A 24,143-nucleotide genomic window follows, 5' to 3' on the forward strand; every position below is an offset into this window, starting at 1 on the left:
CTACAAATGCAAGTTAAGACTCTATAATGCCCTCATATCAGACTCCGCCCCCCAAAAAGTAAGTATGTTTGTTTTTGTGGGTCCAAGCCTATTAAAACTGAACTTAGCTTAAATAGGCTTGTGAGCACGGGACATGGTAGAAGTAGAGAACCGTTTATCTCAGGTCCTACCTACTTCCTGTCACCACAGCTTATTTCATCTGTAGTCACATAAAGTCACAGAATGCCATTCACTTTCTATGATCTCTGGTTACCACATTGCTGTGAATGACTTCCACTGTGGATGTAGTTTCATGGTGGAATGTATGCTACCATCCAGACATGTTTGTTTTCAGGGTCTTGCTTATTTTAAGCAAGCCAATGTTAAACCACAACAGTGTGGTAAAGGTCTGGTAACTAAAAGGGGCCTGTCTGCAGTCCAGACCTGACACTTGTCAAAAGCTAGTCTGATTATAAAACCAAAACAATAAAACAAATGAGGAACTGATGGAAAGAAACAATGCAGTGGAAAGAGACAATATAACCAGCATCTGGAAAAAATGGCAACCACTCCACGGAACTGAAGTTAGTGCTCTAACACACAAAAATGTGCACAAACATGCTTATTTATTCATGACATTTTCGCAGTTACTTATTGTCAGTAAATTTGACCTGCAGTCTTCCCATCTCTGGACAGCCGTTGGCTAAACAACAACAGCCTATTATAAGCTAACACTATGTCACATGATGACTCCTAAAAATCACACTTTACCTCTGACAAAAAAACCTTACAATCTTACATCATATGAGTTTATTCACTACATGTTTGACTTTAACATTGATCCAACCTCAAAGTTTCACTAATTCTAGCTAACAGCAGCTAACATAGACTAACAGCAGCTAACACTGGCTAACGACCGCTAACGGAGGCTAAGAGCGGCGCTCATCGACAGAAAAGTTCAGAATATCCTCAACAACTCACATCAGCATCTGAAGTGAGCTTCACTGACTCATCAACTCGTAGAAAACTCCTTTCACAAAGTTTTACAGACTCCTCCAGAGTAAACAGACTTGGACAGATTGACAGCTGAGGTAACAACGGACTGACAGCCTACACTCACTACAGGTGAAGAAAGAGTCTTCGGGGTGATTCAAGGGGTAAAAATATAAAATACTGCAAAATATATAATTGGCACATATCTGATTTTTATTACTGATTTATTACTAAATGTTAATATTATTCAAATATGCTACAACATAGTGTGTAAAAAATTGCTGAAAAACACTGTCTGGTCATGGCTGTTATGAGGTATAGTCTAGATTTAATGTTTTTGATATCTCTTGGCTGACTAAAATACATTAGCCCTACACCTTAGATGTACTTCATTTGCAGGGGTAAAAAAAACAGAATTCAGTTGTCTGCAATCTACTGACATCTAGCGGTGAGATTTTATACACTGTACCTTTAATTTCAGCTATGGGTTACCAGTAAAGAGGTAGTCTGCAAAATGATCAGTTCCTGTGCTAATACTTGTATAGATGCTTTATTATGTAAGCAAGACAAAATGAATCTGATACAAAGTGCAGTACCTGACTAGTAGTTATTGCTTTCTAGCTAGTAAATGCAGCTGCCAAACCAAGAATAAAAACATTACCATAAAAGGATGAATCTTAAATACGAGTTGTACTGTACTTGTGTCTGTTACTTGATTATAGATGTTTGCTTTTTCCCACAGTGGACAAACAAAGATAAAGCTTAGCATTGCCTACATTTCCTGACTTTGGTTTGGTTATAATAAATGTCATTGTGTACAGCAAGGACCCTCTAAACCCTTCTCAGAGACACAGATCCCTGTCGGGATCTTATATTGATTCTTTTGTCAAACTGAACCTAAAGTGCATGCATGCAAGGCATTGCTTCTTCATGTAGGAAAACTGCATTTACATATGCAGTAACTAAACCAAAGCCAGCCTGTTGATCAGGAACCTCCAAGTCTAAGAATTCCTAGATGTGGTTCATGCATGTCTATGTCACTGCCTAGGCATAATGTCACACAGCAAGGGGATAATATTGCTCCTTATAACGCAGTGAAGTGAATGGACCTCTGATGTAGGGCTACAGAAAATAACAGCAATGGCCTGGGGAGACAGATGACTATGACCAATAGTGTTTTCGGAAAAGTTGCCTCTATGGCAGCAAGCCAAAACCTCTGATGAACAACCTGGCCCTGCAGACACGTAGATCTAGCATCCAACAATAGTACACTGAGAGACAGAGAGACAGACTACTGCAGTCAGCAGATCTGTTTTCTTACCTGCACTCAGCCACGTCATGTATCTGATTGAGTAACCGTGATGGTGATTTACACCTGCAAATTATACCCAGCTCCATTTTGTAAGGGCAGAATTAGATTCAGTCTATGGATGTAGATTCCAAAAGAAAGTGTTGGTTTTCTGACAATGAACCATGGAGCAACTCGATGAAATTACTGTAAGGTGAACTATTGGCCTCAACTGCTGGCTATGAGAAAGCATTGTGGGAGTGAGACTGTTGTGTCTCAAGGCACAATGCACTGTGGATCACAAATATGTGGATATCACGACAACATTTGCTTGGATTGTTTGGAATATTATTCCTATGTAACAGGAGGAGTACAGAGTGAAGGCTGGAAAGCTGATTTGGTTGTAACGATGATGTGCCAGATTCCAAACATTTAAAGATTCAATTTCATTCATAAAACTCAATTTGCTTTAATAAAACGATTTTGTTGACATTCACCCTTGATGCATGACTGCAAGAGATTATTTTTTTTCCAAATCTCTCAACAATATTGTTGATCTTTGAATATAATTGCGTGGCACTAGATATTAGATTTACAGTTCTGCTCTGCTTCTAACCTTGTTCTTTTATATTCTTGGCACCATCCATAGCAGTAATACAGCAGCACTTGTTGATAAATGGGGGCAAGGGTAGGATTTATCAAGAGGCTGCCTTGCTCGCCTATCGTGGCTGAACTTTGTTGCCCAACAAGACACGGTAGTCTATAAACCAACTGTCCTTCAATAAGAAGGATCCAAGAGAGAGCTGGGAAAATACATTACCACCTGCTGCAGGTTTACCTACCAGCACTGACAGGAAAAGGACCATTTAAAAGACTCTAGCAAGGGAAAATTTCTTTGTTGTAGGACAGTGATAATGCATTAGTGTTACATGCGTCAGTAGTGTTTGAAATCCTGCAGTGGACATATTTACATTTATATGTGCGTGGGGTCATGCAAAGTGTAGCACTGATTGACATTTACTATGTAAATACAATGCAAATGCTAGTAACGATGCTAAAGGTTATCCTGTATCAATATGCATTCGCTTTAGATGAATAATGTAAATAAACCCTTTGATGTATGTGCTTCCCTGTGTACGTACCCACACAGTAAATCTTTGGGGATGATTCTGACTTTAGAAAACTAATTAACATTAAATATTCTCAATACTTTGAAATTCTGTGGAACTGCTTTTTTTCTTTTTCAGTAGACAAAAAATCAGCAGTTGGCTGTTGAATAATTTGAATGCCATATTCAATTATAAGCAAAGTGAGCGCTGTGGATATTTAAATAATGTGCTACGCAAGCTATCTGAATTCAGGTTGAACGTGTTGGCAGCTATTGCAGGTACTGGCATGATATTTTACCCAAACATTAGGCAAATGTCACTTTTCTTCTGGTTTTACCGACAGGTCGAAACTGTTCACATATCCTGTCAAATATCTCAAAACTAGCATATCTATTGGCACCAGTTGGTTTATAGGACGACTCGTAATAACTTCGGACATAACCTATGACTTTTCAGTCTCATACTGCTTTAAAGTTGAAACAGCTTCAGATTTTAAACAGATACTTACATTTAGTCCCTATATGCTTCACTAGTATCATAACTGTAAAGTTATTCTTTGTTAAAAGTACCGCAAGTCCCTTTTAGCAGTGCACCATCTTAGCCTTTGACAGCTCCTTTGTGCCATGGTGCTTGAGTTGGTGGATCATTTCTGCTTAGATTAAACTTTTTCTCTCTGCAGGGTCGTCAACAGTGTCCTTGTGGACAGTTTAAGCTACTGTACAAAGCAGATTCATTCATTAGATGATTTTTTTTACTGGGTGCATTGCTTATTTCTTTGGGATCACACCTTAAAGTCACATTTATATGTTGTGTTTCAGCTTTGAACCAGCTTGATGAGTGGTTCTATTAGTTGTGGGTGGAAAAATAATGAACCTTTATTTTGCTTAAAGAGGTTCTTAGTAATGTTTGTCAGATGAATTTGACACACACTATCATTGCTCAACAGGTTTGGGTCAATTCCAGTGCAACTCAATCCAATAACTGTTATATCAGTAACACTTCAGTTAGCGTTTTGATTGCGGATAATTTGCAGAGTAACTCTGATTATACAGACTATTTATAATTCGGCAACCACATTTAATGCTAGATTTAAAAAATCAACAACAACCAAAAAAACCCAATATCTTTCACTGTCAATCTTCTCATAGCCCGAGGTTCAGGCCTTCTCACCCTTGACAAGTTGCTGGCACTTTACAAATGACTGTCTGTCAAATCATTACTCTGGTTTCTGTGACCAAAGACAGCATCATGTATAATGCTGCAGAGAAGAGAGGCAACTTATCTGAATCAAAAACAAGGATTGTTGTTTTCAGCTCCTCTCGCCCAGGAGTTGATACATTTATAGCCCCCTACCTCCCCCACAGTCCCGATCAAGTAAACCAGTCATCGTAAAATTAATTTCCCCATCAAGCGAGACTCACGCTCTTTGGGATAACAATCTATCTTAAGCGGATAAATCTAATCCAATGTGTTGAGACGGATGGAGATTGACTTATTTATGGCCGCTGCCCAAGCAGTTGAGAAAGAGAGGAGGGGGGTGGTGGGTGGAGGGGGCTAAGTGCAACAAATGCCAAGGTGATACTGCACATATCTCCAAGGCACGAAAAATGTAAACCAACACCCAACTCTAGTCCTTGGCCGAGACATCTAATACTTCTCTCCTTCTTGGAATCTGTCAGATGTGATGAATGGCTAAGCATACAGTCATGCCTTCATGAGCAATTAACATTTAGTCAAAAATTGGAAGACTTAATAGTCAAAGAGTTCATCACAGACAAAACAAGATTTTTATGATGTCGCTGAAATGATTGTGAAGTTTAAACGCCAGATTGATTGCCATAATTACGCAAACGATATGGAAGAAGTGACTAATTTACTGGTCAGACGCCAGACAGCTGTATACAGAGTCTTAAACAATCGCTGATAATGCCTGCACAATTCACTTACTGACCTACATAACTTGGAGACTACACAGTCATATCACATGTCCCTGAGGAGAAATCACACTTTAATGTCTCTTGAAGCCAGACCATTAAATTAACCCTGTTTATCTTTTTCAAATTGCTACCTTTGAGAATTACCTTGACCTAAGATGGCTGTCTGATGACGAAGGATGAAAATTGTGGATATTATTTTTTTTTTTAAAGTCATGATGGTACAAAGAAAATTTGCAAAAATCAGAGTTAACTTTGCAACCTTTAACCGAATTAAACATTCTTAAGTTAATAGTTTTCTGCAATGTTAAGTTATCCTGAATAAATTAGCTACAATCCTTATAACTCTATCTCTCTATCGATCTGATTTGACTGACACTGCAGCGAATCCAGTTTTGATCTAAATGTTGACAAAGTTCACAGACATGTGTGACACTGACATTTTTTAAGGTTCAAATGCATAAACCTCATGCGATAACATCCGAAAGACAATATTAGACGAGCTTACTAAAGGTCTGCGTTTCATCTTTGATCTGTTTTCATTTGCTATCAGCTGTATAGCACGTTACATCAATATGCCATGCAAAAGGTAGCGAGACCAAAGAAGCACACACGAGCACAGACTGCTTGTTCATTGTGTATTAGTTGCATAATCCATAGTTCGGTGTGCAACAATGCGTCAAATATTGCCCTCCGCACAGAGGGTCGCAAGCATATCGACAACGGGAACGCAATGGGCTGCACTCCTAAGGAGGGTAACTTGAACTCTTGTGTGACCTGAACAGTTTTTCCTTTCACAGGGCATGTCATGGTGAGAAAACCAAAAGCTTAGTCATCTTTTCTGAAACTGCTGAGTCATGAGTAGTCAATATCACCTTATTATGATGTCAAGCGGAATCAGATTTGCAATGAGGCTTGTGGATGGGGCCTCGGTTTGATTTAGTTTAGTGCTGGCATGGGGTGCAATGAGCTGAAAAGCAATTAGGTCCATTAAGAGATCAACTGGGATGGCGTGAGCAGCCGCGGTGTGCAGCGGCCTGCACAGAGAGACAAAGAGAGAGATAAAGGTAGCAAGGGAGAGAGGGTTGGACAGATTGAGTCAACTCCTGCCTGATGGAGTCACTCTGTGGAACCTAGCTCAGGACACTGTCCACTAAACCGGCTAAAATGTGCATTTGGATTAAATGTTAAATTTATGTGTGAGCGAAGTGAGTCGGGCACAGTGTTCCCCTTACAAGTCTGCATCAACACTGCTTTCATACACCTGATATGGTAGGAGGAAGATTAAAGGAAGTGGAGGTGGACAAGTGAAAGTGGATGACAGGGGCTTTCCCCCAAAACTAATCTAACCCCAGCAGCACTTGACTAATATTCAGTCAGCATGAAGTCACATTTGCAGCTGTGGAGGGCCCTTCTTATGCAGAAGGAGGGTATGCATATGCAGGTAAGCTGTGAGAACCCACTACTCTCCTCCGTAAGTAGCAGACAGCTGTCACGGTGAATACCAATACCTACGTTGTTGTGCCTTTGAGTTGTTATGTGATGTTATGTGCTGTTTCCATGCAAATACAGACCTTCTCAAAAGAATGAACATATGGTCTGTATGCTTTATGTGCACATCCACTATAAGAAAATACAGGTGAGAACTTAGTAAGTGCCAACAGGCAGGGTTAAAAAAAATCAAGTCGTAGCAGAAGAGCGAAAATGTGCAATTCCTGGAGTGGCCACTTGAGGGTGGCCCAAAAAGCGTGAGCCACTCCACACAGATGGTTGTCTTAACTTCATAACTTCCCCTCCCCGAGTCTGATTCTGCTGGATGCTTCTTCCTGTTACAAGGGAGTTTTTCCTTCCTACTGTCGCTAAGTGTTTGCTAATAGGGGGTTATCTGATCATTGGGGTTTCCTCTGTATTATTTTTAGGGTCCTTGCAATATAAAGCGCCTTGAGGTGACTGCTGTTGTGATTTGGTGAGATAGCCTCTGTTGAGCATAACTGTCTGCTAGGCACCAACTCTACTTTGAGCCACTGACAAGTCAGGACTCCAGCCTCTCACCCAAACAAAACCATTTATGCCCCCTAAAAAACCAAAATAGTAGCAGCCAAAATGTTATCTCCCTGCTAATGCTTCAAAAACTGGAGTCCAAACACCTGCGGGTGACATCACAGTTACTGCGGCCATCTTTTTATTTTCATTTTATGTTAAAGACATATTTAATGAGCTAGGAATACAACGCTTGGTTGATTAGTGACTCAACAGTTCTGCTAATCCCCGAACTCACGTCATTATTGTTTTTCTTTTCTTTTCTTCTTTCTGTTGTATAACAATGGAATCAGTAAATATTAAGCTCTGGGAAAATTTGGCTGAATTTTGTCTGATTTAAATTATATATCGACGCAACAATAAAACAATGTGAAAAAAAGCTGTCCATGGGATGGCCACTGATACAGCAAACCATCTACAGCACTGAGTTAAAACAGGTTGAATCATCGCCACGATGTGATAATGTAATATAGCTACGATCCCTTTGTTTTACATTTCAGCTCTTTTCCTGTTTCTTTGTGATTCTCCCTTCCTGCCTGAAGTCAAATCGGTGAGTCTGAGGACGAATCACACACTCCCCCTTTTTCTGTCTGTTTCCCCTCTATCCACTCCCATTCTTGTCTTTTCATTTATTTAAATTCCTCCTTACTCTAAAAGCCTTTTTACCTTCTCCTGTCATCATCTTATACCACTTGCTCATTTATCTCCACCCTTCTCTGTCTTGCTCTCTATATCTACTTCTTCTGCTCTCTACCTCTCTGACTTTTCCTTGCCAAACTAATAGTGACACATACCTCATTTCTTTCTGTCTCTTTCTCTCTCTCTCTATCCTGCCTTTTCTCCCCTCTCTTTTTCTCTCTTTTAGCACATGTGGGCATTTACGAGGAGCCTCTCACCATAGCCGATTGATCATGGCCATTGTTTGCACTAGGTCCTCCATTTTACAGTCCAGTGTTCATGAAAAGGAGTGTCTGCCACTCCTATCCGTCACTCCCTCTACCCCCCCCTTCAAAAAATATACTCTCCCTCACTCTCTCTTTGGCCAGTGATCCCCCACTGACATTTTCACAAGCACACCTTCATCAATTTCACACCTCCGGTGCCCTTCTATGCCAATGTGGGAGGCAGGAGGAGGAGGAGGTGAATTGATGGGTGAAAGCTGACAAAGCTCGCGCGAATCTGAAGCCGGGGAGTGGCAGAGTTATTTAAGTGTAGGACAGATAGGACATGGAGGGTGATCAATATGTGTGTTATCAAAGTCCACGAAATAAACAGCTGCATGACGTCAAACAAGTGCCCCAATTCAAAAATGTCCAGCAGTATGCAAAAAAGAAAGAAAGAACGAAAACAGTTTCATGATGACGACCACACTGACAGCTATCTGAATCTCAGCTTACCATTTGCTGCCCCCTGTAGTTAGCACCGTTCTCATGTACTTCTCCAAAGATGAGTGAGGCAGCCTGTGCTAAAACTTCAATAATGCAATAAAAGCCGAGATGAATAAAAAGCCGTCCAGAAGGTAAACATCCTCGGTGCTCTCTTCCTCCCTTTAGACTCTGGAAATTAGGCTATTCTTTCATCAGCCAACTGGTGCATTTACGAGCCGCTAAATTAATTGGCGGCAGCGGCGAGATGTCAGCTGAAGCAAAGGTAGTACATTCACCTGAACAGTGAACAGAGCCTTGAGCCAAAGACTTCGATGAAACAGCAGAGGAGATGGAGGAAAAGGAGGAGGAGGCGAGTGGAGCAAAAAGAAGAAGAAAAAAGAAAAGAGTCACAAGGTGGCTCATTCACTGGTTCAGGGGTTTATGGGATTGCTCCCAGCTGTCATTCTGTGTAGTGAATTCGCAGCACCGTAATATCTTAATTGTTTCAAATTAAATGCTCGTAAAATGGCAAAGGAAATGAGTTTTTCTCGCTGGCTAATCCAAAGCAGCCCCTTGACTTACATCTGGGCCTGCTTTAAGTGAGAGCTGGTTTAAAAGGTGGAATGGCTCCCATGTGAGATAGCTATGGATAGCTCGGTGTGGAATTAGTTTTTAAAGGCTGTGAACTACGAGCCGATCGCTGCGCAAAAAATGGGACTCGACGCGTCTCCTAACTCTTTTTTCCTCTTTCCTTTGTCTCCTCATCATTTTTTTTCCTCTCCGCTTCCCCGTTTGCATTTTCATCTTTCTCTTTCATTCTTACTTCACAAGTTTATGTGTGTATTTATTCATGTTTATATAGAGGATGTGCGCACACAGGAGCTTATCATAATAAACAGTCTAAATATCCTGTGGGGATTCACACATTTAGTTTCCCTCTCATCTCCCTCCGGCACTCGGAGTCGCAACTCATTCCGCAGCACACGTTCGGATCACTCAACCAGCTAAAGCGTCCTGAATGACATCAGACTCGCTGTCAAATACACACACACACACAAATATATCCTCCTGTACGCATGCATGCATGCATGCACATACATTATGCATGTACACACTGGCATGCATGAAAGCTTGGAAACATTTAAACCACTCCTGAGTTTATCGCCAACTGGTCTATATGCTACTAGAAACTCAAAGCGCACATAAACACATGACTTGTGTGTTAGCACAGTATGGCATCCTTCTTATGGCTATTCTGAATGCAATATCCGGTCTTAATGGATATCAGAATTTCACATTAGCCCCTGTTAACTTGACATCTCCCCCTTTTCATTCTTGTACAAATACCGGCTCAGAACGAAGCCCCTAGCAGGCAAATCCAACAGACAATTATGTGTCATTACATCTGCAAAGTGGTTTTGTGGTGGGGGGGCTTTAGGTAGCAGTGGCAGTAGGGGCAGTGAAGTAGATTATTGTAAAATGAAACACCAACTGAGGAGGCCTGACACCTCTCCACTAGGAATCAGAGACTGGTTAGAAAAAAGAAAAGAAAAAAACAGAGAAGAGGGAGAGATGAATAGAACCGGGGGAAAAAGCAGAAGAGCCATATTTCCATTCACAAAACACCCCTAACAATACAGTCTTCTTTTTTAAATCACATCCCATTATCTATAGCAGCAGATAGTTAGTATCATTAAAATTAGAGATAAAATTGCAATTAATATTAAAAAAAATGTAATTTTGTCATTTGCTAAATGGACTACTAAATGAAGCTTGGGATTGTTTCATCAGTACATCCAAATTACTTATGCCACTAAGGCCAGAGAAACGTGCAGCACATCTGGGTGAAACTTGTCCAGCAAGTGCACTAATTAGAGCTCGACTGATATAAGATTTTTAAGACCGATACCGATACTTTTGGCGATTTAAAAATCCGATATATTGACTGATATTTTGTTTTCTTACAGACACATAAAACATAACCAGATTTCAAACATTTGCTATGTGTAGCTAGTTATGTCCTTAAAATATAAAAAAGGAAGAGCATAAAAAAATATCAAATTAAACTGTTGGAGCAACCCACTGTTCCCGAAAAAAGCAGCAATAAAAGCAAACAACAAAAAAACAAAAACAAACCACAAGTCCTCACCGATCTTGTTTTATCGTCACAACGGTTGATTATGTGTTTTTCCTCTTCCCAACTCAGCCGCCTGCTTGGGTTTGTGTCGTTCCAAACAGGGAAGTTGCAGGGCACCCTCTAGTGTACAAACTATGCAACATCAACACCATAACGTGGTTGAAGGGTGTTTCTCTTCTTTCTTTCCTTTTTTTCCATTTTCATTTATTGGCTTTTAGCCTCTAACACCAATACATACTGCATAATTTGAAAGCTAGTGATTCTAGGAAGGATAGATAGTAATGCATAGCAGGGGAAGAATAATGTGATTTGAAAATGAAAGCATGTGAACCTATTCTAGTGGAATCCCCCCAAAATTAATGCAGTTATGAGCCTGAAAGTGGCAGAACAAAGATACTCAGAGTTTTCTGTAGACAGCCTTGCCTCCTTCAGTTAATGTAGCCTTAAAACAAACTGTAATTTCTGTCTTTCTTTTTTTTTTTAAATACTTTTTATTTTGTACTTTTTCCAAATTTTTAGTACATACAAACAAAAATAAGAAAAAAGAAGGCAAAAGAAACAAACTAAACAGAATGAAATGCATATAATCTGTGGGGTTAAGAAAAAACAAATTATACACATATGTAAACATAACTGTCGCGACCCGAACTGGGGCGACCCAACATCTGTCCAAATACTCCTCCGATAAACTAAATTACGCCAGCACAAAATCCCGAGAGTCAGTAGGGAACCCCTTAAACTCCCATGCCCATTACAAAACCCTATAACCAATTCCTGTCCAAACCCTCTCAATTCTCGGAGAGGGGCTCCTACCATGCCCAAAGTACCGTCCTATCGATTCCGTCCCAAAATTTCTGTCTTTCTTTTAATAAAAGAGAGAAATATTAAATATATGCAACTTTTTTTTTTAAATTTTCGTGGAGTGAAAGGGACACGTGTATGGACAGTGCAATGTCCGGGTTTTTAAAACTGATGCAATGATCTAAATACAAATCAGTCACAATAGTCTTAAAGGTAATCGAGATGATTCGCTTTGAAACGAGCAGATTGTGACAGATGTTAGCAGCAGGGTATGTTTGTCTCTTTAAATCGACATTTGAGTAAGCTACGTGTGGCGCGAAACACGCCAAACCCTAGCTGTAATAATATTAGAGTTCCTGTGGCTACTGTGGGTGAAAAATGTCTGAAATCAGCTTTAAATTTGTTTTTTTTTTACTAATCCTTTACATTACGGTCCATCTTCCACTTCTTATCATCTGCCTTTGCTCGTCTGCTGCATGCTGCATTGTTTTTAATATACTGCAGAGAATTCTCAACCCTGTCCTCTGATGCTTCACATCCCATCTCTCCCCTCTAATCTCCACTCCTGCTTCTGTCATTTCCATCTCTCCTCCCCTCCCCTTCCCTTTCTGTTTTTCAAGCGTCCTTTTCTCTCCCCTCTCATGTCTCTCATCACCTCCACTCCTTTTCATTCCCCCCCTACCTGTACACTACACAACGCTCCCTCTTCTCTGGACTCTCATGTGCTCTTGGATCCTTTCCCACCCCTTTCTCTCTTTTCTGTTTTTCTCCGCGACTCTCGCTTTACCATTGTTATTACTTTTTTTTTTGCCTGTCCTGTCTCTGTGATTATCTTGTTACCATTGCTCTGGCAACAAATTCTCTTGACAATCGCTTTTCTTCTTATCCTTACATCTTCCCCATTCAAAATCTACTACGTGTGACTTGTTGCTTTCTGCGGTCGCCATTTATTTTCCCTCCTCTTCTTTTAAGTTTAAATTGTGCTCTATTAACTGCTCCCGTGCCTTACTCCAGACTATGCCTTTTCCATTGCCAGCCTCATACTCTGCCTCACTCTCTTCCTCTTCTACTCTCTTGCTACCATGTTTGTGGCCTTTCGCTCTGTGTACATCTAATGGCTGGGGTGTAATCCACTGGCTAATCTGCTGACAGCCTGTGTGACAAGGCATTAGCTTTGTGTCACTGCCTACCATGCTGCTTCTCAGCATGTGTGTGTCAGAGAGAGAGTCAAAAAACCGGGGGGGGGGGGGGGGGGGGGTTGTGGGGAGAAAAGGGCGAGTCTGTGAATGCTGTGCGTCTGCATGCATACATTTCTTTGCGTATATGCTTGAATGTGTGATGGGGCACAAGTAATGTGTCTCTGTTGCTTGATATCAGCTGGATGCTCAAGCGTAAAATTGATACTGAGGCTCCCGAGTTTTCCATGAACTTTCACCTTTCCATTTTTTTCCACTATTTATGTCCACCGCTGCTCCTTTTTTTTTTCCCCCAGTCCGTGGGTAATAGCAGTTTTAATAAGATGCCAGGTCAGAGTGTTAGCAAGAGGCAGACTAGGCAAGACAGGGCAAAACAGCCTTGTCAGGGCGCCTCACTGCTCTGTCAGGCATCCAGCCATGTCAAATAGGGCTCAGTTTGTAACCAAATATTGGATTTTCTATTATTTCCACTATAATAGCTTGGACATGATTGTATTTCTTTCAGCAAAAGCTTATTGTGCTGCATTTAGCTCTAAAGCCGGCTGCTCATTCTGCTGCAGCTGTATAATTAGTACTATTATTGTCATTATTGATTAATCTGTTGATTGTTATTACTCCGTATGGGATCGGCTGTTTTGTCTATACAATGTCTAAAATTAGCAAACGTCTCAAAAAAGATGAGTTTTTCATGACTTGAGCGTTGAGTGATTTTGCCTCGGTCATTCGTGCGTTTTAACTTTGCGGTTGTTCTTTTGTGCTCATGCACGTCCATGCACGTCTCATTTCTTTGCATCTTATGTACAAAAAAAAGAAGGTATTCTTTCTCATCAGAAGTACCAGCCCCGCTGAGCAAGAGGGAGCTCACCTTGCACTTTCCTGCATTTTTCTCCTTTTAGCTTCTGTCCCTTTCTTTAGCAGTCTCCTCCCCCCGCCCCCGTCTCCACCTGAGTGATCCTGTTATCACAGCTGACCCCTTTGCGAGATCTGTCGACAGCCAAAGAGATTACACACAAGGCCGCGGAACACACCGGGCTACCCGTTTGAAGAGAGTGGGAGAGATTGCCTGATCCCCTGATGCTGATAAAATGCCCAAGGCTTTGGGGATTCAAGAAGGTCCTGTTGGGAATGGGTGGAGCTTTGGGGTGGGAGGGTTGGTTTTTGGGGGGTTTCTTTTGCTATAGTCAACTTTAAGTCTACTTCTAATCACTTTGCTTTTCAGAGGGGATCAAGGAAAGGAGAATAGGGGCTTGGTTTGGACTGAAATCGGGCCCTGATGGAGCGGAGGATAAGGTTGTTGTGGCTTGATTCAATAACAGTTTGCAGGAAAACCTAGGTGTAGCATGTTGGTGGAAAATGCTTTAGAGCTTGGATGAAACACAATGATTTAAAGGAATGGTTTCATGGCCTTTCCTACATGGATTTTTTAATTCACGCAGCTCACTTGAACAGCTTGTAGATCCATTCCTTGCAAGAATTTTTCTTTGAACCCTGTCAGCAAAAGACTTGCTTCATCTGTAGTGTAACCTCGCTTTTCATAGCTGCTGAGGCTCATAAAGGACAAGTTATATTAGTTTTATTGGTTGCCACCAATGCCTCCTCTGAACATTTTCCAGCTAATGAATCATACTCCCTGGAGAAGTGTGATTCATTTCATTCATGCTAATTCGTGGGGCTTCCTTCGTACATCCCTCCAAACTTCCCGTTTTTGACTGTCTTTGCCACACGGGGGATACGTCTACCATTCAAGTGAGAACACAGCACAATTATTATTGCTTCATGCAGCATAAAGGCAGAGCGGAGAGAGACAGACTCTTATGAAACACGGCTTGCCAAAATGCTGTCAGAGACGGAGGTTTGATGGCTCACTCGTCCGTGGCCTCCGCATCATGTTGTCTTCACCAGCTGTTGTTTGACAGAAAGGGATTCTTCCCGCAGTGTGCAAAGACACAGCTATCAACTTAAGAGACTTGACAGGAACACACTATGGGGCCGTTTCTCTACTGTATCATAATAGGTATTACTGGTGGAGCATCTGCAAACGGCACCAGATAAAACAACGGCAACAAATTGCAAAGAAGTTGGAAAAGTGGAGCCCTGGTGGTTTCTTTCTCTTTAAAATAGAATCATATTTCTTCCTGACTTCAGGCTGACACTGTAAAAGGTTGTTGCACTGAGATACCTATGTTCATAAAATACATCATAAACCTTTTGGTTCAGCTTTTTAAAGCAGTTCTGTGTCATCACGTTGAGATTTTGCAGTGGAACCGGGAAACAGAGAAGCGCACCAACGAATGCAGTCCCGGGAAAGCAGGACTGTGAAAGAAACTGCCTTTTATTGATCTCTCCTAATTACTCGAGTCAATAAAATTTATGGCTTCAAGGCTTGCCAGAATCCACTTATATGGCATACTGAGTTAAGCAATCACTTCTAATGGCGACTGATTAAATGATATACTGTTCTGCCAAACAAAAGCAGTACAGAACAAACACGGTGGGGTTTAAAGCCCAGTATGGAGCTACACTGCAAAAGAAGAGCATCAGAACGGGGCATTAAAAAAAACAAAAAAACAAAAAACTGAACGATGCAAATAAAATGAGCCACTGCTTATTTCATGTGTAGCTTCCTAAAAGTCAGTCATGTGTTCAGTGTTTTCTACCAAATTCCCATTGTGTACATCAGCTGTAACTGTCCCAGTCAAAGCGGATTGCTACAGATCACCATACTCTGTGCAGACACATGTATGTATAGATGGTAAAATTCAATAAAATATGACATACGCTACCGGGCTTGTTGCTGCTGATTGTGAGAGCAGGCCAGAGCTCCCTACACTTAGTAGATCATCGTAATTAAAACATAAATAGGAGGTATTGAACTGCATGCAGTCAACGGAGCTAGTTCCAGGGAAACATTGATTCATGCATGCACTTGGAACCAATTGCTCTCCTATGCATGGTGAATTATAGAAATAAAATATATAATATAAAGGGTAGAAGCCTTCTAAATAAAATCAATAGCAAGCTGCCTCGACTTCTCAAATAGTAGACAGTGAATTACAATCAAGCAAATAAAGCCAGTGGTGGTGGTGGTGGTGGTGGGGGGGGGTTACAACATTTTCCATGAATGCAGAATAAGATACAGAACGCACATTTAAGCTATGAGTCTGATGAAATATCTCATAGGAATTAAAGTTAAGAATTATGGAACGATTACTGGTTAAGTTATTAAAAAAATATTTGCAATAATTGTTAGCATCACAGATTGTTATGTGTTAGCATAAAAACATACTCCACCTTTCAAAATGTAGCCACTACTATTGCTACTATTATTATTATTACTACCAGTGGTGGTCAAGTTACTTGAAAAAAGTAAGTTACTAATTACTAATTAGTTCTGAAAAAAGTAATCCCATTACTTTACTGATTACTTATTTTCCAAAGTAATTAGTTACTTTATTACTTAGTTACTTTTTAAAAACATGATACACAACCTGAATAGGTAATAAAGCAACAGACCTTTCAGCCCAATTCTATTTTTCCTGCATAATCCATCATATAAAATGTAATCAAATGAAAAAAGTCTCTTTTTAAAACTTTTTTTTATTAGTTTTAATCCTTTAACTTCATGCGTCAAGCAAAAATTAAATTATATGCAACATTCTCTGACTGGAAGAAATCTGTTTAACATTTAAACCAATTTTCTGCATATTCCAGCATATAAAATAAAATAAGTTTGTGTTTACACTCACTCTTTCAAATAGATGCAAGTAAAACACAGCAAAAGATAAATAAAATCAAGGATTCTGCGGCACTAAGTCCTGTCGCTCTTAAATCTATTGTCATCTGTTTAGCAGGAGTGGGGCCGGGGGAGGTTCGCCCGGTGCTGCACTGGTCATGCCAGTGGGAGGATCCGGGGGTTTCTCCGTGAATTTAACACTCCCGTGGCAGCGTGCTTGGTGCTTGCTCAGATTTGAAGTTTAATTTTTCATACAGAAAGACGTTTTCTTCCCACGCAGAGTGTACAGCGGACGCTCATGTTTTTGTCACTTTTTACAGAATCAAACTCAAAGTAATGTGAATACTTCCAAGCTTCAAACGCTGCACGGTCGTACTCTCTCCCACACTCCATATTATCCACTGTTGATCTACACACGTCTGTTGCTGCCACGGAGGTCGTAATGACGTGCGTTACTAAAATCACGGTTTAGTAACGCAGGAACGCAGCATGCTTAAGGGAAAGTAACAGTAATCCAATTCCTTTTTTGCAATAGTAATCCCTTACTTTACTCGTTACTTGAAAAAAATAGTAATCAGATTATGCGTTACTTCCCATCTCCGATTACTACTACGACACTAAACAACCACTACCGTAAAAATACTGGGAATTGTAAACAGTAAAAGACATTTCTTTGTGAATACGGTGCACAGGAATGTAAATTCTGATGTCTTTGAGGAAATAATACTGACGCCAAGCTACTATAAATTTTTATGCTATAATACATGAAGAGTGATCGGACCCAGCTGTTATTGTGTCATAGTTCAAGACAAGACATGAAAACAAACTTAACGTGCATGAGCAAAGACGTGCACACGCATTTTTACAGTAATAAACCGTTTATGAAAATTACAGCAGGAACAGCAAAACAACGCGGCAAACAAACAGCTGACAGTAGAAACCGTTGTTGTAGTGGGCAGATTGAAAAAAAAAATACTGTTAAAATGTGGCAAATGCATCTGCCTGTACATTCCTGTAATTTAAAAGGGAAACTTCTTACTTTGGACCCTAAGTGCTTTTTGCTGTTGTTCAGTGTTCACCTGTCTACGACTAACACAAAGAGGGAGCAAGAAGCATAATTTGTCATTTGCCATAGACACCCAAACAAAAAGGCATATTTTGGTTTGCCATGTTTTTTGTTTTGTTTTTGCTAAATAGTGAATTTAAAATGTACTTCTAAATGTTTCTTTCACCAGACATGTTTTCTTTTTCCTTCCCCTGGAGTGAGCCCAGCTTGGCAGCGTGGAGCTTTATCTCAGTCAGCCATATTTGTTAGTTTGAAAGCATTCCTAATTTACCCCGAATACAGAGAAAATTAGTCCTACTTAAGATAGTCGGCAACAAGAAAGCTTTGTGCAAACACTGGACTTTGATGTGTATCTGTAGTCTGAATAAGCCACAAGCCTGCCTTGTGATGATGGTTAATGGAAAAGTATAAAGGTCTAGAGTAATACCAATGCAATCTTTTTTTCTTACATGACATTTGTTTGTGCTAAACAATAATATCATTATAGCTACGCAAGAAATCCAGGTACTTTAAACCCAGATTTGTTCAATAAGAATACACACGTGCTGCAATGCACCAAAACTAATTCGTTTAAGTGCATTTTTCTCACATTTACTTCTTCATCACATAACACAGTTATCTGAGTAATTCATTTCAGTTAACCAGAGCAGAGAGTACAAATCTGTACGTTCTCTAACCTTGGAAGTTCACCTCGAGGCACGCTGCTTTTTTTCTCTCTTTCCGTCTGTAAAGCTAATATAGCGTGATGAAGGAACAGAAGCACGTGGATTGCTATTTTGCATAGGTGCCATGTGTTACGGCTTCAGGAGCATTCCTTAAAATCGCTCTGGGCATGCACCTGCACCCCATGTTCCACATTTATAAATCTACATCTTAAAATGACTTGTAGGTTTAAAGCAACAATCCCACACTAACTACACAAAGTGCAAAGTGAATTTTTGCAACAGGAAAAAAAACCCCCAAAACCATTATAGAACTGTGTAATCTTCACTTCCTGAAAATGTGTCTAATCATCAATTTGCGAACAGTGTCCTTAACTGCTGCCAGCCTATATGGGGGAAAGTGGGGTCAGGAATTAATGGGGGGAAAAAAGAGCCAAAGAGGGAGCACACAGAGCAGAGCAGTTACAGATGAGTGCAGGTATGAAGACAGCTGTGGCAGGGGAAAGAGGCTACACAGAGAGTGGACTGGATGTATGGGGAAAATTGGATAGGGAAACAACAGAGGGAGGGGAGAGGCAGGCGAGAAGAGATAGGAAGGGTAGAGTGGCAGGAGAATGAAAGAGGGCAGAAAGAAGGGAAATGAAGGAGGGGGATGAAGGAGAAAGGGAAAATTGGAGAAAAGGCAGTGGAAGGGAGTGAAGGAAAAGCTTTTCCTCCCAGCCGTATACTGTATCCTCAAAGCAGCTTTCATCCCCCCCTCACATCATCAGCCTAGGTTGAAAAACCACTCTGCAAACTCCACGCATAGACACACGCTGATCACGCCAAAAAAAATGGCCTTTGACGGTAATCACCAGTCTACCTTTTGGCATCATGCAATATCGGTTTTTTTTATGCATTTCATTGCTACTGGGACCTACTTAAAAAGGAAAATGGAAAGCCCCAAAAGGTTTCCTCTAATTATAGACAAAGTGAGCTTCATGAGCCAGCTGAATACTGAAGCCTTTCTAGCTTGTAGGACTTGGCTAGAATTGAATGATTTGTTTTTCTTTTGTTCAGCTGGAAATCAAAGGGGCACTTGCACAGGTATATTAGTACAGACAGGCACAGACACAAGAAAGACCAACATGAGCATATATTAGCAAATGTTCATACAGATAAATACTATTTTCTGAACTGACAACACAATACACTCGCCAGCCACAATATTAGACCGCCCTAGTGCTGGTTTTGCTTTCAAAGCTCTTTTAATTCTTTGTGAGACAGATTCAACAAGGTGCTGGAAACATTCCTCAGAGATTTTGGTCCATATTAACATGATAGCATCAAACAGTTGCTGCAGATTTATTGGCCGTATATCCATGATGTGAATCTCCTGTGCCACTACATCCCTAAGATGCTCTATTTGGCTTGAGGTCTTGTGACTGCGGAGGCCGTTTGAGAACAGTCGCTGTCATGTTCAAGAAACCACTTTGAGATTATTAGAGCTTTGTGAAATGGCACATTATCCAGCTGGAAGTAGCCATCACAAGATAGGTACACTGTGATCATAGAGGCAAGGACACGGTCAGCAACGATAATCAGGTCGGCTGTAGAATTTAAACAATGCTCAAGTGCTACTAAAAAGGGGGCCAAAGTGTGCCAAGGAAACATCCTCAACATCATTACACCACCACCACCAGCCTGAACTGTTGCCACAAGGCAAGATGGATCCATGCTTTCAGGTTGTTTACATCAAATTCTGATCCTACTATCCAAATGTTGTAGCAGAAACTCTGGAAAAACATTGCCTGATCTGAGGAGTCAATCTTTTATTGTCCAGTTAAGGTAAGCCTGTGCAAATTTGATCCTCAGCTCCTTATCTTAGATGGCACGAGTGGCTACCTGGTGTGGTCTTCTGCTGCTGGTGTGGTCTTCTGTGATGGCAAATTGTAACATGTTGGTCTATAGGAATCCACCACAAGATGCTCTTCTGCATACCGTGGTTGTACCAAGTATTTATTTCTACATCATCATCAAGACACTTTTTTTTAAAACCCTAGAGATGTTGGTGAAACACTCAGATTACCCCATCTGGCACCAACATCCATGGCACATTCAAAGTCACTTAAATCACCTTACTTCTCTCATTCTGATGCTCAGTTTGAACTTCAGCAGGTTATCTAGACCAGGGGTGTCCAACTCCAGACCTCAAAGGCCAATGTCCTGCAGGTTTTAGATCTCATCCTGGGCCAACACACCTGAATCAAATGATTAATTTATTACCAGGCCTCTGGAGAACTTCAAGACACGTTGAGGAGATCATTTAGCCATTTAAATCAGCTGTTTTGGATCAAGGACACATCTAAAACCTGTAGGACACCGGGGCTTGAGGCCTGGAGTTGGACACTCCTGATCTAAACCATGGCCACATGTCTAAATACACTGAGTTGCTACCATGTGACTGTTTGATTAGATATTTGCACCGACAATCTGTTGAACAGGTGTACCTAAAAAAGTGGCCAGGACTTATATAAGGCAAAACAAACCTTTACTAGATACATTAAGCATGCTCATGCACTGTGATGCCTGTGTAAAGGCACACAACCTGAATAAATGCTCGGAGCAGAGAGGAGACAAAGGAATTAAAGCGAGGCTGACTAACAGAGTATGACATGTCCAAAGCCTATCACTAATTATGCCCCCACTGCTACAAACTGCTCCCTTACTATGATCCAGTGAAACACGACACAGCAACAAAGGGCTCCAGCAATTACTGCTAAAGTACCCTATAAGTGAAGTGTGTGCTTTTTTTCCTGCATGTTATAAAAGAGTTTGAGATCCCAGTGGCATTAAGTTTCAAACTTTAAGATTTAAACTAAGGCTGATTTCAGTATTATTATTTTTTGTTTAATAACTATTGTAAGTATGGATCCATATTAAATGTAGAGTTTGTGTTATATAGTGGAAAAAAATCCCTTTAAACATTATCTGATTGAGATAAATAAAAATACAGTACTTTCTGACAATGCTTCATTACTTCATTACTGTGTATTGTTACAGAGAAAATAAAAAATGATCTCATCTTACTGTTTATCCTCAAGGATGGAAAACTCTTGTATAAAACTGCATTAGGTCATCTTAATGGCTCGCAGACCTACAGTGCATTTCCCTGTTTGGGCTAGATGCTTTGATTACGTTCAGCCTAATCAGTTCAAACTTTTATGGATGCTGTATTTGCTTGCAGGTAATTCATGTTAACATCGTGTTTAACCTCTATCTGGTAATTTCACCAGTGGCAACTGAGTGCAATCTCTATCTAAAAATAGTTTTACCTCGGCACACCGGACAGATCTGAGGAGTCTCGGCGTATGGTGCTCCAGTCTTTGTTCCAACCCGACTTTGTGATTTAAGCTTGAAACATAACCTTTCACACTGCGAGTCACAATAATGCTTGCTGCCCAGATAAGTAGTGCTTGAATAAGATAAATCACCCCTCAAACTTTGCTTCCAAGGAGCCAGACTTTCTCGTTCTAGTTATCCAGGCTTTCTGAAGGTAAGTATTTTTGCGCCAACGACTCAATTTGCAAAGAGCTATTAACTGAAAACTTGGGCTATCTCGGCATGGTGTACGTTGTGTCCTTTGAGGAAACTGGAAACTGGCTGATCAGTTGTGGATTGGCCTCCCCTGAGTCCAGACCTCAGTGTGGGATCATCTTCAAGTCAAGTCAAGTCAAAGTTTATTTCTATAGCACATTTAAAAGACCAGCGTAGATCATAGTGCTTCACAATAAAACCACATTGCGGCCAGAACAAGGATCAAATAGTTCAATTATAATTAAAATTACATTTACATGGTGTAATGTAGGCCGAATGAAAGTCAAACTAATTTGCTTCAAAAGCTAAGTTGAACAGGTGTTTTTTAAGCGCGATTTGAACGACTGAATTGATTCCGATGCCGACTGGGAGATTATTCCAGAGTCTAGGGGCGGCAATGGCAAAAGCACGGTGACCTCTTGTTTTTAAACGAGACCTTGGTTGGATTAGGAGCAGTTGGCTGGAGGATCTCAGTGCTCTCGTTGGGTTGTACAGATCAAGGAGATCAGTTAAGTAGCTAGGGGCCAGATTACTTAGAATTTTAAAAGTGATCAGAAGGATTTTGAAATCAATGTGATATTTGACAGGAAGCCAGTGTAAGTTAGTGAGGACAGGGCTGATGTGCTCATGCTTTCTGGTGCCGGTTAAGAGGTGTGCTGGTGCATTTTGGACTAATTGCAGAGAGAGTTGCAATAGTCCAGTCTAGAAGTGATGAAGGCATGGATAAGTTTTTCGAGTTCTTATGTGGTAAATAGGCTTAAATAGGGCTTAGCAGAAAACAGAAAAGGCAGGCAGCATCCAAAGAAGAGCTTTGAAAGTCTTTCAAGAAGCCCGGAGAACTATTCCTGAAGATTACCAAAAGATATTAGAAGAAAGCCTGAGTAAGAAAGTTCAGACTGTGCTGAAGACTAAAGGTGGTCGAACCAAATAGTGACTTTCAAGCTCGTTAGAATGGCACAAACTCTGTTTTTGCCTTATATACTGTATTTCCGTTTCACCAATTGCACCTATTTCTCATTTTGATAGCCAAATAAAAAGAAATGAGGGGTGGCTCAAGACTTGTGCACAGTACTGCATGTATTTTTCATACTGTATTTTAGTGGAACATATCTGTTCATCGTGTCTTTCATGGATGAAGAGGTTGTTTAACGATTGTGCCACTCTTCTTGCAGCCATCCAAAAATCCTTCATTTAATGAAATCTTCGGCATTCTCTCATCAAGCAGAAGAATGTAATACATCATTCTCTGAGTCTTTCCCATCTATTGAACTAACCAAGCCCTAGAATCTCATCTGGGCGAACCAGAGCAAATGAATAGAGCATTTCAATTAGGAAATATTCGCTCCTTCTTTGTAATTCAGCACAGCTTTGTGGTTGAGGCTAATAAGAGAAGTGTATTTTTACCTGAGCCGTGCACGATGCACTCACTGAGTCTTGTCAACATATCAAAACATGCACACAATGCAAAGACAAGCACTTCTAGTTCTTTTTGCAAACAAAACAGAAAATGCCCACATAGATTTGTCATTATCGAATGACCCACATGCCCACTTAGATTTCTGCCACTCCACATGTCTTCCCACAATGCAATATTGCATGGGTAGCAGAGAAGACGGGCGAGGCGTGCCATTTATCTCTGCCAGACGTGGTTAAAAACAAGTTTTTAATGTTTTTTTGTTGGCTGGGCAGGATTCGCGATTGCTTAAGCGGCACCCTGATTTTTCAGACCACGCTAATTAAACAGCGGGGAGAAAAGAGCGAGAGGCCCTTTGCTCTCTGACCTCTGTGCTTCCACTGAAACCAACGTTAGCACAGTTCTAGGAATGAGCAGAGGAGGAAACTGAATTTGAAATGAAATGAGCCCATCTTTGTTATTTAATCAGTGAGTCTTGCATGTGAATTGACTTTAGCAGCTTACCTTTCAGCACTCAAGCAAACTTCCAAAGAGTTCAAGAGCTGCAGGACAACAACACAACAACAAAAAGCATGTTAGATTACAGTATGTTCATGTCATCATGAAACCAATTATGATAAAAAACAAAGGTTAATGTCATTTTGGGAGAAGTTTCAAGAAAGGGAACTGGTGAAGACAGCAGGTCTTGTTGTCGGGGAAATAATTTTAATCAGAGCTACGGCAACGCAATGATGTGCAGCCTTGAGCTGAACTAATTCAGTCCTGCCATTGCTTTTATAGTGTAAAGGGCAAACATTTATTACACACTGATTACATTTGGCAGGCATATGTGTCTGACACTTAAACCC

General features: G+C 40.6%; 1 protein-coding gene across 33 annotated transcripts in view; it reads right to left on the reverse strand.

Moving 5' to 3' along the window:
• Positions 1–24,143, reverse strand: part of LOC100708363 (protein tyrosine phosphatase receptor type D) — a 397,350-nt gene that overhangs the window by 139,862 nt on the left and 233,345 nt on the right. For 32 of the 33 annotated variants that reach the window (XM_025906073.1, XM_019352730.2, XM_025906071.1 and 29 more), the window contains exon 9: positions 23,800–23,837. The exons of the other annotated variant lie outside the window; for it this stretch is intronic. The gene's annotated coding sequence lies outside the window, so the exon portion shown is untranslated. The remainder of the gene's footprint in view (positions 1–23,799; positions 23,838–24,143) is intronic. 33 annotated transcript variants of the gene reach the window in all.

Source organism: Oreochromis niloticus, linkage group LG3, assembly GCF_001858045.2.
Source record: "Oreochromis niloticus isolate F11D_XX linkage group LG3, O_niloticus_UMD_NMBU, whole genome shotgun sequence".
Classification (NCBI taxonomy): Eukaryota; Metazoa; Chordata; class Actinopteri; order Cichliformes; family Cichlidae; genus Oreochromis; species Oreochromis niloticus.